The 15,632-nt window shown below is 32.8% G+C and overlaps 1 long non-coding RNA gene across 1 annotated transcript; it reads right to left on the bottom strand.

The window, feature by feature from the left end:
• Window positions 1-10,424: 10,424 nt before the first annotated feature.
• On the bottom strand, window positions 10,425-12,723 carry LOC129314954 (uncharacterized). The gene is made up of 2 exons (XR_008594342.1): window positions 12,599-12,723; window positions 10,425-10,835 (listed from the first exon to the last, which is right to left on the bottom strand). It is a non-coding gene; the product is annotated as an uncharacterized LOC129314954 (long non-coding RNA).
• Window positions 12,724-15,632: the final 2,909 nt, after the last annotated feature.

Genomic DNA, 15,632 nt, shown 5'->3' with positions numbered 1-15,632 from the left:
TACCTCAAACAACTCCCATTATATTTATTTTATCTAATGGAATCAGACTCATAACTCCTATGAATTGAAAATCAATCTTCTAACTCAAACCCTAACTTAAACTTTCATAAATAAGGGAAAGAAAGGAAGAGGAGTGTATAGATTGCTTACTTTAGGTGTTGGAAAGCTTCAATCTATCCTCAAGGATTCCAATGTTCATGCCCTAGCAGGGCTCAACCGTGTTTTTTAGGTTTTCTCCTTCCTCTTTTCTATTTTTTACATGCAAAATCGTATCTAATAAATGAGATTTTTTACCATGCGTCGTGGTGCACACTGCCCTCTATTACGGCGCATAACACAGAGAGACCCGTTGCATTTAAATCTGTCTCTATGTGCCATGGCAGATTGACCACACGTTGCAATATATGGCATAGAGGGCATTCTTTCACTTTTTCTTCCTCCTTCCATGCCCAGGTGGCCCACCATCAATCTAGATGCACTTTTAGGGCTGAAATCACATTTAATTACACTAATTAGGGCCCTCTAACCACACACCTCATTAATTAACTAAACATATTCATTAGGTTAATAAATCATAGTTAAATTTTCCTGGATGTTACATATTTAAAGCTCATTAATAGTGGTTTAATGACTTCTTAGTAATAATATAGGTTAATGGACTATAGTAAACCCACTGGGTGTGATGGGTAGTGAATTTAGGGTGTTGATGGAATGAGAATATGGTGTTAATTGTTAAGAAATTTAATCATAAGGGGATATTGACCAATGATCTTATGAAATAGATGTAGACTATTGATTTGGCACCATTCGGCCTTGAAAAGAAGCTTTGGAAGTTAGTATTGTGAGGGGTAAACCTTTGATTTCTCAAAAGTTTTAGTTAACCAGGGGAAACTTAATTTATATAGTTGAATGTTAATTAGATAATTGTGGAAATTATGATTTGAAACTTGTTGATATGTGAAAACTATTTGATGCAATTTGACAATGTGATGAATTTGTGAGAAATGGTTTTGGAAAAATAGAGAACCTCATACATGTTTGCACATTAGAGATTAATGATTATGATTGATGGCATGTCATTTTGAAATTGATGAAAATATGATATTTTACATGTGGAGTGTGTTGAGTATGTGAGTGTGGATATGTGAATTCATATGACATGAATTGTTGATTAGAATGCATAATATGTGTAAATTGTGCATAGCATGATCACTGGCAAGAGTTTTCATAGGGAGAGGAGTAGTTTAGTAAATTTGTGTGGTATTAGTGGCTTACCATTAGAATCAGAAGCTTGCCTTGACACTGATCATTAGAATCGAGACATGAAACATTCTTCACTACAAATCGCTATTAATAAGTTCAAATCTATAGTAATCAAGAGTTAAGGTCAAAATAGATGACCAAGTTTTAAAATTTTCAAAATCAAGGGATCTCAAGTTTTCTTAAGTTAAAACATGTCTAAATCATTCATTGACTCTTCAATCAGAGTAAAAACAAGTTACAGAAGTACGAGATATCTTGAAGGAGTGAAAGAAGTTGAAAACAGTTGAAAAACAGAGCAATGCGACGTGGCATGTTGCACGTTTTGACAGCAGATTCTGCTCTCATTTGACAACAGAATTGAGCAACTTCCGATGTGACCTGATTCTTCGTCCGACATTCGAATGACATGATCTAGGTGTCTACGGAAAGCTATTTTCATAAACTAACTAATGGCATAGATTTCACTTATAAAACAAGTCATACTATGAATTTGAACACCCAAACATATTTTTATCACTTTTCATAATTCTCACACATAAAGGGTGTCCAAAACCTATAACAAGTGCTAAAAGCTACTCCTAATACCCAGACCATATTCATTGGACCTAGGACTACAAGTATAACACGTCACATGCACATGATTACTAATATAACAAAATCATTCCTCAACCCCATTATCTAAAAACAGTAAGGGAAGGTAATTTCCATTGCATTGCATTCAAAATCAATCATAACATGTTTATAACAACTCTACTACACGTGCACTAGTATTTTGATCCTATCAACATAGTTAACTTATCAAACACAACTATTTAGGGCCTAAAATACAATTAAGACAATTTAAACAACTTTATAGTGCAGGTGTAATAAAATGCATCCTAGAATTAGCAATGATATTCTATTATACAAAATGAACATATACTAGAGGCATACAGTAGAAATATACTAATTCCTAAGTCTCCTGAGCTTTCTCCCTCTCAGCACTAGAGTTAAAGCCTGTAAAATATTAAATGAAAGGGGTAAGTCTAGCTACTCAATAACTAAGGTAAAACCTATCATATGTAGTTATATATCAATTGAAATTAAACATATGCATATGAAACCAAGTTCTTAAAACATGCTTGCACACATGTCATAACTTATCATTACTCATTTAGCTCATTTTCATCTCTTCACAAGGTATATTGTCATAAGACACTCAAATATGTGACTTTGTCCTAATATATCAACACGACTTGCCATAACTCAAATATATGACACGTCATATAAACTCAAATGCAATGATCAACCAGCCTTATACCCTCCTTCTTTCCTCCGATTGAAACCATAGGCTATAACACTAAATAGGGCTTCGTCTATGTGACTAGACTATCCAAGCTCACTAATTGTGAGGTGTGACCTAACCAAAGATCAAATGACTCACTCTCAAACCATGGCTTCCCCCACTCTCAAATCTTTAGGGTGTTATATACCCTAAGCTATTCTCCTCGATAAACTGGTAGAGAAAGTTAGGTTCTAATCCCTTAACAAACTATGAGACAATCTCATGACAAACTGTGGGACAAGGCTATACCCCCATGCACCGAAAGGCAACCTAAGTACCATATGGATTTCTCTCTACTCTCAATCCCTAGGCAAACTCCCGCCCACTGATCATGCCATGTGCGATGCTTACTTTCTATTCACATTCTCATTTATTCATTATCAAAATCATCACGTTGGGCTCATGACCATGCATTACCCAAGTGAGCATGAATACTCATTTTCACATACATTCACTATTTTCAAACTCAACACATATATCTTTATCAATCTCATCATCAAGGACTTTTCCAAACCACATTATAAAGTGCAAATCATTTCATAATTATTTTCACATGTTTAATACACCTCAAAGCAATTATGTAAACACAAAGTTTCATTTCATGTTACACCATTCACAAGTCACAATTTGCATGTTAAACATATAATTTAGCTCATAGTACAACTAACATAGAACTACCTAAAGTAAAATCTTACTTTAGGTAGTTCTATGTTAATTGTACTAGGTTAAAGGTTTACCCCTCAATATTATAACTTCCAAGCTTGAATTCCTCAACCAAATTGGTGTCCAAGAGCTCAATCTATAATTAACCAAGTTGAATTTTGTAATATCCTCCTCCTTTTATCCTATAATTAAACCTAAATCTCAATTAATTAAGAAAATGAGACGATAGTAATCATTAAATACATAATTTTCATTGGTTGACAAAATAGGGACCCTAAGATTATAAATTTAAAGTCAAAACAAGTCTTACAAAGAGGCAAAACAAAGTTTGCAAATACGCGAAAGCAAGGGATTATCACATAAGTGGTTACATAGGTGCAACAATCTGGAACAAGAAAAATTTTGAAAAATTAAAAGGCATGCACCGTAGCTCGTTGAACATATGCCATAGCATGTTCGCCTCTGTGACACACACTGTGACTTGTGATGCCATTCACCGTGGCATAAATGCACGAATTTTGATAGTGAGTCTGCTGTCAATTTGATAGCTTTAAGGTCAACTTCCGACGTGCCCCAAATCTCTGTCCAACGTCCGAATAACATGAACTAGGAGTCTACAAAAAGCTCTTTCCGGGCTCTAACTAATGGCATTAGTCTTAGGTTCAAATTATTTTTAAAAAAAGAATTGGACACCCTTTTTAAAACTTACACCTTTACCTCAACTTTCGCAAATTTAAAGTGTCCTAACCCATAATCAAGGACCCATGGCCACCGACACCAAATGATCACATATAACTTAACAAAATTAACTCATGCAAAGCACTAAAACACAAGAAATATTTTCAAATCAAATTTTCACTACTCAACCCCTTAACTCAAAATCATAGGAAGGGGCAGTTTACCACAATTTTCATCAAGATTTCCTAAATCACCACATAATATACACTATCCTTACTTGCATTAGTATTTTAGCCCTATCAACATAACACATAATAATCAACTCTCTCCCTAGGGCCCAAAATACCATTACAATTTACTTTTCTCTTAATGCAAGTAAGTAACAAAAAGGGAAATCCTAGTTGGCAATCAAAATTATCATACACATAAATTACCCAAAATAAAGAGGTCTACTATAAATAGATCGTGATCTTAAACCTCAGGTTGTTTTCCTCTGTCCACACTTCTTGAGCTATTCCCTGAAATATTAAAAATAATGGGGTGAGTATAACTACTCAGTAACCAAGTTCCGACTAGCCAATACTAATGCATAACAATTAGTTTAAATGCAAGTGGCAGTAAATATTATTACTTTAACCCATGAGCAACATTTGAAATAGGAATTCACAACTTACCTAACATAATGGCATTCACTTGGAAAAACAATGCCTTTAAAATCTTTCATATAAATAGAATCGCTCACACAAATCATTGACAATCCTAATGGCAAACATTATTACTCAATTCAACGTATCCACATTATGGACTCAATATAGATAACAAGTGCCTTGTCTCACTATATACATGATTATACCTCCCTTATCACCTCCTTATTCCTCTAACACAAAACCGTGGGCTATAACTCAATGGGATAGTCTATATTCTTTGACTTCCCTAGCCTAAACACTTGTGAGGGGCTTACTCAGCCAAGGCATACCCAACTTACTTATAGATCAAAGTTTCCCCCATTTCTCACACTATGGGGTGTCATACACCTTAGACTGGCTTCCTCATTGAACCAGTGAATAGCTAACTAGGTTTGAGTCCCTCGTTCAACCAATGGGATAGTCTCTTATTGAACTAGTGGGACAATAAGGATAGAATTAATCTAGACAATCCATCACACAGATGGGGCCTTACCACATGGATTTCTCATCTACTCCGCTTCCTAGGCAAACTCCCGCCTCTTAAGATCATACAATAGATATTCATGCTATAACTCACACATATACAATTCATAGAATTTCACATTACACAATCATTAGACTTCTCAAACACATTTCATGAAACTTCAAAACCCAACAAGTCATTGAACTCCTAAATCACAATCATTATACCTCACACTTTTAAAATCATTGAACTTCATCATTACACAATCATTAAACTTCTCAAACACATTTCATGGAACTTTAAAACCAAACAAGTTATTGAACACCCAAATCATGATCATTGTACCACACTTTTAAAATCATTGAACTTCATCATAAACAAAGATTTATTTTGCTTCTCAATTTGTAAAAATTATTACACTCCTAAAAATCATTAATACAAAAATCCCCTAGTATTGTTCTCAAGGAAAACTTTACATCATAAGGCACAAAACTCATAAATTTGATCTCGTGAAATTCTTCACAAATTAAGCCACACTTGCATTTTCTCTAGTTTATATATTTCAATAATAAGTCATAAATCAACAAACCATTAGACACACACAAGCATAAGATAGAATTTTCCCAGTTACCTCAAACCTTTAAAGGTCAAAGGTTTCACCCCTCAACTATTCACTCTCAAAGCTTTCAAGAAGCTTAAATGGTGCCAATGGTAGTTACACTACAAGCATATACCATGCAAAACATCAATATCTAATTCGAGCTATTTTCCACTAACATTTCATCATTTCCTAATACTCATGATTTATTCTAGGCTCATGAAGAAGTACCCATAAGGCTTCTTAGTTTCCTTTAACTCTCATGAATAACAATGAGCTCTTGAATGGGCATTAATGAAGACACATTTTTCCCAACCATCAAATTTATAGGAATTTCAAACATTTAATGTCCTCCAACCACCAATCATCATAAAATCATAAATATCAAGTTTACTTATCTCAATCTACTCCTATTTAATTCAATAGGTTTGGACCATAACCTTTATGGATTGAAAATTACCATTAGAAATCAAACCCTAACCTCCACCATCAAGAAAATGGAAGAAGAGAGAAAGATTTAAGCTAGGAAGCTTACCTTGGGTGTTTATGAGCTCCAAATTACTCCCAACAATCAATTTCTTCAAACCCTAGCTCAGCTTTTTCACCACTCCTTCGTTCTCTTTTGTTTTCTCTTCATTTTCACTTCAGATTCCCAACTTAATACTACAAAATTCTAGCCATGCGCTGTGGCAGACACATAATATGCTGCGGCGCATGGCACAGAGAGCTTCTCCCAGACATGTTGGCACGCATGCGTCATGGTGGACTAACCCCACGCCACGGTGCGTGGCACAAAATCACTCCCTTTAGAAATTCTTCCTCTTCTATCCCTGAATGACCCAATTCTCCTTCGAACCTGCGTTTGGTATTGAAATCGAGATCAAACACGCCCGTTAGGCCTCTTTAACCACACACCTCAAAGATTCACTTTACTAATATATTTAAGCTTAATTAATCTAGATTTAAAATTGAGGATGTTATAAATTTCATTAATAATTCAATCACACATCTCTTAACTCTCATTTTCCATCACTAGCGTACCCAATGCCCAAAATGTGTAAGGTTGAGCCTACCCATTGAGTTTATTAACTCTCTTTAGTCCCTAATAACATTAACGAGCCATTAAACTCTCATTAATGTCATTACACTCTCCCAACAACCCTTATAATTATAAATTTCATATATTTATGAGGTCTAACCACCAAAAATGCTAAAAATCATTATTTCTAGGTTTAAATACTTAAATATACTTCCATTAACTCCATTTAAGTTAATAGATTCAAACTCATAACCTATATGGATTAAAAAATCATCCCCCACTATCAAACCCTAACCAAAAACTCATAAATGTGAAAGAGATTAGAAGGAATGGAGTTTAGGGCACTTACCTTAAGTGTTTATAGCTTTAAAATACTCCCAATGTTGTCTAAGATTAAACCCTACCAGAGCTTAGGTCATTGGTTCTCAATTTTTACCTCCTTTTCTCTAATTTCTGTCTTAATTCACAACTAATTTTTCTACAAAAATTAGAAATACGCTGTAGCACATGGCATAGAGAGGTCTCCTCTCATTCTAGTATTTGTTTGTGCACTGCAATGGACATGATTCACACTACAGCATGTGGCACAACAATACTTCATCTTTGTTTTCTTCTCTTTTTGATGCCTAGGTAGCCCGACTTCATACCAGACCCATAATTAGGGCTAAAATACAATTGAAACTAGTCATTAGACCTTCCTAGCCATACACTACTACAATTTACTTAATTATCATATTAGGCTTAGTTAATCAATGGATTAAAATTCAAGATGTTACAAGAGGAAGCCCTTATCTTATGGTTGATACGGGACTATCCCACTTGTTCTATAAGGAACTCAAACCTAACTAGTCTATATTAGTTCATAAGGAGGATAGATTAGGGGTACAACACCACATGGTTGTTAGTATTAAGGGAAACCATGGTATATAAGTGAGTGAGTTAACCTTGGCTCAGTAGCTCCTTACAAGTGAAAGGCTAGGTTAGTTTGTGTTATGGACATAGCCACTTAATAGCCATCAATTTCATATAAGAGGTAACAAGAGAATATAAGACTAGCATTTGATCATGAATTTAGATCTAGCCACATAATTGGCATTATTATGGTCTGGCATATGTTAGGGGCACATAGTTGTTAATTTTATAACCCTATGTTGTGCATAATTGATATGACATGTGATATGTGTTTATGTCTAATCACATGGTTGTTATTGTTATAACCGTGGCTATATTTATCATCTATGCATTATAATTGTGCTTATTGCCATTTACATCTGTTTTTAATTGATAAGCAACTGTATAGATTAGGTGGAATTTGATTGCTAAATAGTTACACTCACCCCTTAATTCTCAATATTTATAAGGCCTAGCTCATTAGATCTTGATCTGCGGAAGCATATTAATGTTGTTAATTTGCTAACTAAGATTCACATGATTATTTTTAAGCTACTTGCATTACTATGATGTACAACTTGTGTATTTTATATCTTGGGTTAGTGAGTTGTGGTTGTAAACCTTGTATTAGGCCAAAATACTTGTGCAAGTAGTGTTATGTGTATTTTGAGATGATTTGAAATGAAAATGAATGATTGATGCAAAGATTTCCTCCCCCTTGTGTTTTATAAAAATTGAGGTTGAGTGGTGAATTTGTATTATATGTTTATTTGGTTGAGTATGGTGTGTTGCATGAGTCCTATAGGGTCCATTGAGTGTGGTCAAATGGTCGGTGTTAGCTTTTGGCACTTGTGTATGAGTTTAGACACTCTTGTGGTGAGTTTTTATGAAAAAGTATGAAAATGGTTTGAGGTGTCCAAATCATTGTAAAAAATGAATTTTAGTGTGAACACCAACATCATCTCAATCAGATATCGAAATGAGATTTGGGACATGTTAGAAGCTCGCTCCTAATGCTATCATATGACAACAGGAGTTTGCTGTCAAATATCATGTAAAACACCACAACACATGGCATATCACGCTATGATGCATGGCATAAAGGCTAACGAGCTGCAATGCAATGGCACTTAGCCACAGCGTATATGCTATTTCTTGCACTATTTTCACTGTGTTGAAGTTTTATACAAATTCCTTGTTTTTATTGATTTTTCATGTTTTCATGCTATTTTAAAAATTTGATTTGGGACTATCAAAAACATATAGAAGTATTTTAAATTTTGAAAATCTTGGGATTCCATTGTAAATAGTTTGAAATTGTTTCCTCCATTCACAAATTATGAAAACTTGGTAATCCTTATTTGGTTCTGTCTGTTGATTATCTTGATTTTGGAGTTAATGGTGATTATATAGGGAGATCTTACATGTGCCGCAGCACATGACCAAAAATTAGATTTAAGAGGTCATGTTCTGATGTGGGAAATAGAAGGAAAAAATAGAAAATAGAGAAAGGGTGATGAGAGACATTTTTCTCTGCTAAGGCATGACATTTTGGGCACTTAGTGGAGGATTTGAACTTCCTATCATCTCTAGTAAGTCTCCCTAATCTCTTCTCTACCTCTCTACAAGATTTTCAAGTTAAGGTTTGCTATAAAGAGGTAATTTTTAGTCTATAAAGGTTATGGGTCCAAACACAGTAACTTAGATAGGGTTAATATAAGTTGTTTAAGTTTTTTAAACCTAGCATTTATGGTTTTGTGTTTGGTAGTTGGAATTAATACCCAAAATATTTTGTTAATGGAGGTAGTTTGAGATGGTTGGATGCCATTAATGATAGTTTAAGGGTTCATTGTAACTAATGTGAGCTAAAGGAAGCTAAGGAACCCAATGTGTATGTTTAAATGCTAGGGATTGGAGTTTTTAGTAGTTGAAGTATTGAGTTAGAGTGTTAGGATTTATCTTAATGAGGATATTAATCATTGTTGATATAGTTAAATTATAGATTAATCATTCCTGACATTATTCAAGCTAAGTAAAGCTTTGGAAGTACTTTTATTTAGAGGTAAAAACATTTGATGATTACTTGCACCATTGCATGCATTAATGATTGATTGTTAGTATTTTATGCCCTAAGTCAAGTTGTATAAGCTATTTATGTTTAACTAAGGCCAAAATGCTATTGTAAGTATATTTAGAATTATTCTAAGATTGTAAATGATTAATTGGTAGAGTAAATGATGATTACCTCCCCCTATGCTTTTTGATGATATTGGGGTTGAGGAGTTAAATTGTGAACTGTGTATATGTGTGTGTTGTGGTATATTGCACAGATTGTCTTAGATCTGTTGAGTTTGGTCTAAATGGTTGTTTAAGCTTTTGGGATGTGTTGGAAGTTTGGCCCTAGATCTATCATATGACAGCATGTTGCTATCAAATTTTGTACAATGCGCTGCAGTGCATGGCACAAAGAGTATCTGGCCACAATACACAGTCTTTATGCTATGACAAATGGCTTGTATTGCTGAAAATTGACACTTTCCCCCTTTTATGTAATTATTCTTAAGTTTAATTGATATCTCATGCTTTCGTGCATTTTATAACTTTGATTTAGATTTATTTTTGACCTAAATTCTATATGTTTTAAGTTGTAACACTTGAGATCCCATTTAGAATAAAAAAATTCTATTTACCATGGTGGCTCATGTCATCCATTCTAAACAACCATGTAAGTGATATTGCAAATATATTAATTAATTTTTGTGATATTTTCTTACTTCTTTAATTTTTATTATTTCATTCAATTTGTAAATATATCCATATAAGTAAAAAGTATTAATATCTCATTATAACTCCTCGATTATGGGATACATATTCATATCGGAACCTTTTTTTTTTTTTTCCTCCCCCTCAGCACATGTCCAAACGCACTTTAAAAAAAAAAACAAGAATACAATTTTTTAAAAAATTCTAGCTTTTTTATTCGCATCCTCTAATTAACACCATTTATAATTGGTTTTTACGTTAATTACAGAAAAGATAATATTAATTATAACTGAAAATTACAGGCTGATGAGTTTTGCTAGTAGGGTTTGGATCAAAGTGAAGAGTGCACGGCTGACAAATGCATTGACCGTTGACGCAGCAGTTGGGAAATCCTTGACACACCGAATTGCAGTCTATCATTCTTGGGCATTCAACATGTCCTCTTCCTTCTACTCTTTCTCCTCCTCCTTAAAACGGCATCGTTTAATCAGAAATAAAAAATAACACTTCTTTGCTCTAAATTATAATGTATTTTTGAGTTTTGGCAAAATTATACCTACTAATAAAATTCATTAAACACAGTTTATGATATTCTATCAATTTTAATTTATAAGAAATTTTTATATAAAATCACACATACCAATTAATCTTATTAACTATATTTTATAACCTTTTTTTTTACAACAAAAATATAAAATTCCAAAAACACATTTCATTTAATAATCCATTTGTGAAAAAATATTAAAAAAAGAATATAATGGAAAGGATAATAATAGAAAAATATCATTAATAAAATCTTAATTTTATCAAAGTATTTTATATTTTGAGACACTAAATCTATTTCAAAAGTATGTCGTAATTTAGAATAAAAATAGAATAATCTTAATTTTTCTATAAATTTTCAAAATCATTCTTCATTAGTGAGAGATAGGGAAAGAAGTTTATCTAGAGAGTGAAATAATGAAGGGTAATATTAGAATAATGATCATTAATGAAATTATGCATATTACATTTGGGATACCAATAGTCCAATCACCTCAAAAAATATTTTATAAAATGGGATGAATGGGAATATTAAATTAATCAAATTAAATTTTGATATTTCGTATTAAATGGCTAGGGGATCCAAATTTATATTTATGGAAACAAAATTTATGAAAAAAATAATGAAATTTAAACTATTCAAATAAGATCTTTATATTCCAAATCATGTTTGATGCACTATATCCAAATTATTAATATTAATTAAGATTAATCTTAATAGTAAATTTCCATTTAGCTATACTTGAAAAATACCAATTGTTTATTCACAAATTTGCTCCCTCCTTACATCCTCTCCATAAGCAGCATTTTGCAACAGTAAAAAAACACAAAAAGTTAAAGTTAAATTAATACCATTTTTTTCATCAAAAACCACAAAAAGTTATAGAGGGGGTCTCCTGATTATGACATATTTGTAAGAAAATAAAGATAATGTACTAACACTTTCTTTAAAATGTGGGGAAAATACGAAGAGAAAACTAATAAGAAAAATAGAAGAAAATAACATATGCTTTCTATAAGATCTTTCTTTAGTTTTTTCTCTTATTTAGGATAAAATTAGGGGAAAACAATAGTAAGAAATGTTTTTTTTTTCAATTTATAGCTTTCGTTCTTCATTGTTCTCTTTTCTTGATTACTCATAGGTACGGAGATAATACTATTCGAGATATGGTAAATCATTAAATGTGGATAACAATTCTAACGATAATTCAAACATTAATTCATTATAAGATACTAGCACATTTGGCTTGCTAGACCCAATTACCTTATTTGGTTTTTTTCTTTGCATCACTAACAAAGCCTAAAAGTTGCATTCCACATTCACATTCAAATTTTGCTTTAATTTGTTAACCTAATTATATATTAAACTTTTGCAGTAATTTGTTTGGTTTCTAAAATTTTTGGATTCAAATGATAATAAAAGCTAGAACTAATTAAATTTCGAATTGTACGTCCTTTTTTCTATGTAAAGACTAATATTATATAGCAAGAGTTTGATATCCCTGTTATTGTCATTCTTCGCATTCTCTATGTTTGTTCAGCACCAAAAAAATCAGTAAAAATAAAAAATCATGCAAAAATCATCACAACCATATTTAAGTTGTATATATGTATATGACATACTAGAGAGAGAAGAGACAAGAGAGGAGAGGGAGAGATGCATAGATAGAGAGAGCTTGAAACTAACCAGACATGAGAATGAAGAAGATGAGCAAGGAAACGAAGTCGGTTGAGCTTTTGTCATTTTGATGTCTCTCTTCTCTAATCAAATAGCTATATAATTTGTGCTGTGCATCGAGTCTTGTGTGTTATTTATATCACAAATAGCTAGTGGGAAGGGTGGGGGGACACACACACATCCACACACATATATAATAAATATATTGGATTTTGTTTGCGCAAGTGTCAATGAGATAAAAAGGGAAACGAACACGAGATAAAGCCGAATCTGCTTTCCATATCAAAGAATCTACCAGCATTTATTCACCATCATCTTCTTACTTTTTTAATAATATTTTTTCTCACTCAAAAAAATAATAGGGATAATAATTTTTTTTTCAAAGCCAAATCTTCTCATTTAACTTTAGTACGTATATGTGTTTCCAGCTATGCCCTTCATCTTGTCATGTTTCTATGTCTTTTTTAGAGGAAAATATATTGAGATTGTGTTTGAATGGGTAAATTTAAGTTAGAAATTTAAATTTAAAATTTCATATTTAAAATTTATTAATCTAAATTCTTTGTTTAAATGATATAAAAAATTTTAAATTATAATATTAAAATCTTTTGTTTGGATTTAAAGTAAAATTTTAAATTTTAAATTCTATATTTAAATTTAAAACTTGAATGACTTCGGCAGTTCGTTCTTAGTCAAAGTCAACAATCCAAATGGCTAACTACCATCAGGACTAGACTGTCAATGCTGACTAGGACTGCAACACCGACAACAATCGAGATTAGACGGTCGACTTCCACTGGACCGAATTGACGACATCAATCGAGACCAGAAGGCTAACTTCTATTGGGACCGAACGACCGACTTCCACCAGGACCAAACCAACAATGATGTTCGAGACCAGAAGGCTAACGTCCACCAAGATCGGATTAATGGTGATGATCAAGATCGAACAGTCGACTTCCACTAAGACCAAACTTGATGGTAATGATTAAGATCAAAAAACTGACTTCAACAGGAGGTGATTAGGACTGGATCAATGACGACGACTAGGACAAGACATTGTACTTCAACTAAGAGGTGATTGGGACTAAACTGATGGCGATGACTAGAACCGAATGGTCGACTTCAATCGAGAGGTGACTGGGATGGTCATCGTCAAGGTGTAGTCCCATTGGAATCAGCCATTTGGAAGTTGGGGACCTATCCAAGTCATCTTCGATGGTCCTGATACTGCTACAAAATATACATTTTATATCCCTCAATTTACATCACTTTTTGTAAAAGTAACATAAAAAATAAAGACAGTGGTAATTTTGTAAATAAATGTTGAATATGTAAGACTATCAATGTCGCTTTTTTAAAAAAGCGACGTGGATAAGTTATCTATATCATTTTTTAAGAAAGTAATGTGAAAAATGTCTAGAATTTAATAATTTAAAATAATTTATTTTTTACAATCTACTTCCCCTTTTTTAAAAAAAGAAACTTGGTAAATAAATTATTTTAAATTATTAATTTTTGAACATTTTTCACATCACTTTTTTAAAAAAAGCAATATGAATAACTTACCATGCCACATTTTTTAAAAAAAAAGGGATGTGGATTGTAGAAAATAAACCATTTTAAATTATTAATTTCTAGACATTTTTCACGTCTCTTTTTTAAAAAAGCGATGTGGTAAGTTACCTACATTGCTTTTTTAAAAAAAGTAACATGAATTGTAGAAAATAAAATATTTTAAATTATTAATTTTTTGAATATTTTTCACGTCACTTTTTTAAGCGACGTAGATTGTAGAAAATAAAATATTTTAAATTATTAATTAGTGGACATTTTTTTCACTTTGCTTTTTTAAAAAAAATGACATGGATTGTAGAAAATAAAATATTTTAAATTATTAATTTCTAGACATTTTTCACATCGCTTTTTTGAAAAGGTGATGTGAATTTTAGTCAGTTTTTTTAAATTAGATCGAGCTCCTCCCTCGTTTCATCATTTTGTATTTTAAAACCTAACTCCTTTCCCTCTTTCCCTTCAATGACAGCACGTCTCTCTTCTCCTCCCCATTGCAGATCTCTCCTCTCCTCTGCTCAACAACTCTCTCTTCTTCTTCCTATTGTATCGAGACCCACAGCATTAAGATCTATGGCCAATAGATTGAATAGAGACCCAAGGCTAGCATTCAACGGTGAATATTCAATAAACAAATCTCTCTTCTCCTCGTCTCCTCCTCTTTCCCCCATTCGACGAACTGCTTTGAGACCCATGGCTGAGATTCATGGCTTCTCCTCCTATTTCCCCTGAGCGAGCAATATTTGGTTAGTATCACTTTCACCTAAACTCTTTTTCTTTGTAGATATTTCTGACCTCTGCTTGAGCTTTCTCTATTATCTTTTGTTTCTTTATCAATTTTGGTATGATTTTATTTTTCTTTTATTTTGTTTTAGTTCTATGAAATTTATAGCTAGTTGGAATGATGAAACGAGAATGGCATATATTTAAATTTAAATTATTTTGATATTTGTTTTAGGAGAAACCACATCGGCTTTTGTAAAAGAGGAACGTGGTTTCTCTAGAATCCATGTCCCATTTTTACAAAAAGTGACATGGTTTCTCCAAAAACCACGCCTCTCATAAAAATGATGTGGATAAGTTAACTTTTTATGTCTCCCGAATATATGTCCCCTATGATAGGGACGTGAAATGCCCTGAAAAGTGACGTGAAAAGCTTTTTTTTTTGTAGTAGTACCGTGGAAGTCAACCTTTCAATTTGAATCGGTGCCGACAATCCAATCTAGATGGAAGTAGGCTATCTACTCTGGATTGTCACCTACACTCCAGTCCCTACCAATATGGGCAATTGGTCCCAATAAAAGTCAGCCATTTAGTTTTGGTTGGTGCCGGTGGTGTAGTCTCAGTTAGCAATGGTGGTCTGATCCTAGTCAATGGTGGTGACTTGGTTCCATTAGCTTTGGTGGTTCGATCCAATATCAAGCCTTCATGGATTTGGGTCAAATTACAAAAAAAATTGAGTTAGGATTTA

This window comes from Prosopis cineraria, unplaced genomic scaffold (genome assembly GCF_029017545.1).
Source record: "Prosopis cineraria cultivar Desert tree isolate PC_DT_omini unplaced genomic scaffold, ASM2901754v1 PC7, whole genome shotgun sequence".
NCBI classification, from domain to species: domain Eukaryota; kingdom Viridiplantae; phylum Streptophyta; class Magnoliopsida; order Fabales; family Fabaceae; genus Prosopis; species Prosopis cineraria.
This window is presented reverse-complemented; position numbering and strand designations above follow the sequence as displayed.